General features: G+C 20.9%; 1 protein-coding gene across 5 annotated transcripts in view; it reads left to right on the forward strand.

The window, feature by feature from the left end:
- The window catches only part of LOC125027173, a 50,624-nt gene that overhangs the window by 18,370 nt on the left and 29,754 nt on the right, over nucleotides 1-2,500 (forward strand). The gene's annotated exons all lie outside the window — the stretch shown is intronic.

Here is a 2,500-nt window from a genome sequence, read left to right on the forward strand (position 1 = left end):
ATTAAAGCACAATTTCAAGATGAAAAAATATTTACTTACAACAAAAATTCGAGAAACTGCAGTAAAAACGTTGAAAAATCGATGAAAATTGCAGAAGCTTGGTCACTGGGTGCTTGTTATGAGTATCCAGGCAACAAGGATCCAAAAGCAAAGCGAGGCTAGTCCAAACGAGGCTGTTTGGCAATCTCAAAGTTTGCCAATAATCTGCAAATTTTTAGTGTTTCTCGCTCCACAATTCAAAAATCTCTATATTATTAGACAAACTGAGAAGTAATAAGCCTAAATATATATCAAACTATCCCTCAACACATTGCTATTGATATTCTATCAATATCATTGCGTTTGCAATCTTGCCAGGCTAATAATTGAACCTTGAATCAGAATTTAGCTAAAAGTGAAATAGTGGCCGGTTAATTTTGGCCAGTAGTGTATATACATACATACATACATACATACATACAGTGTAATACAATGTATATATATATATATATATAGATGTGTATATATATATATATATATATTTTATACATATAATGTATATTTAATTTATATAATATAAACGACTGATATATACAATATATATTATATATATATTATTTATATATATATATTACATATAATAAAAAAAATTACATATATATTATATATATATATATATATTATATATTAAGTATATATTATATTATATTATATTGTATTATATTATATATATACATATATATATATATTATATATTAAGTATATATTATATTATATTGTATTATATTATATATATACATATATATATATATATATATATATATATATATATATATATATATGAATTATATACATATCATCTATATATCATATATATAGATAATATATATATATGTATATAATCATATATGTATGATGTATAATCATATATATATATATATATATATATATATATATATAAAAATATATATATATATATATATATATATATATATTTATTATATGAATATTTTATATAATAATTTTATATACATATATAATATATATATATATATATATATATATATATATATATATATATATATATATATGTATATATATATATATATATATATATATATATATATATATATATACACATATATATAATACAAGATGGCCCGACGAAATAACGAAATTTGCGGGCCAAGACTGGAAGGAAAAGACGCTAGACAGACAAAGATGGAAAAGATTGGGAGAGGCCTACGTCCTGCAGTGGATTGACCCAGGCTGATGATGATGATGATGATGATGATAATATATATGTAATCTTTTATTATATGTAATATATAATATATATATATATATAATATATATATATTAAATTATTATATATAATATTTATATAATAAATATATATATATATATATATATTTATATATATATATATTTATATATATATATATATATATATATATATATATTACATATAATATACATATATATATATATATATATATATATATATATATATATATATATATATATATGTATATTATATATATATAATAAATAAAATTATTAATGTATATATATATATATATATATGTATATATATATGTATGTATGTATGTATATTATATCTACATATATTTTATCTATATATCATGTATATGTTATATATATTGTATATAAATATGTTTATATTTATATATTATTTATATTCAAGGTTGATTTTCAGTAAGACAACTTTTCTTTTCTTTTCTTTTCTTTTTCTTTTTCCCCCTGCTGATGATAGTATTTAGTTTTAGATGTTGAAAAGAATCATAGTTGCATCAGAGAGGAATGAAGTGATTTGAAGGAACTAGATTATCTTGACTGAATAATTTAGCGTTGATTTTCATTTATTTATTTATCTGTTTATTTATTTTCCTTTATTTTTCTTTTTTTCTTTTTTGCTGCTGCTGTTGATAATGTATCTTTTGTTTATTTCTTTATATATTTGTTATTGTGGTTAGCAGCTTTAACATTCCATTGCTGGTAATATGATTGTCATGGATATACCAGTGTCCAGTTTGTTAAAATCCACCGTAACCTATTTTCTTCCATTGCTGTTCGTTATCTCTACAGTTACATATTTTTTATGAAAAATATTTAGTTGTATTTGTAATAATATATTTAATGATTTTGGAAGCAGCATAAATTGAAATAATATAAAATAATCTTGATTAAGAAATTTACCTAAAGATTTTGAATATTAACAGACGTTATTAACTTCGGTGGATTTTCTGAATACTGCTTAGTAGTTGCCAGACATCGTGGGAGGTAAATGATTGTGTCCAAATCCCTTTGTTTTTGTCTTTTAAGCCTAATTTTTGAGTAATGAAGCCATTGTTGGTTTTCATATGTTCAATGAAGATTGCTTAGTGAATACCTTTTGATGTACTTATAACTTAATGGTTGGTCAAAGGATGTCAGGTATATTTAATATACTGGGTGGTGTGCCTGAATCAGCTGGATTTTGCTGTGTTTATTTTTTTTG

This window comes from Penaeus chinensis, chromosome 7 (genome assembly GCF_019202785.1).
Source record: "Penaeus chinensis breed Huanghai No. 1 chromosome 7, ASM1920278v2, whole genome shotgun sequence".
Taxonomy (NCBI): domain Eukaryota; kingdom Metazoa; phylum Arthropoda; class Malacostraca; order Decapoda; family Penaeidae; genus Penaeus; species Penaeus chinensis.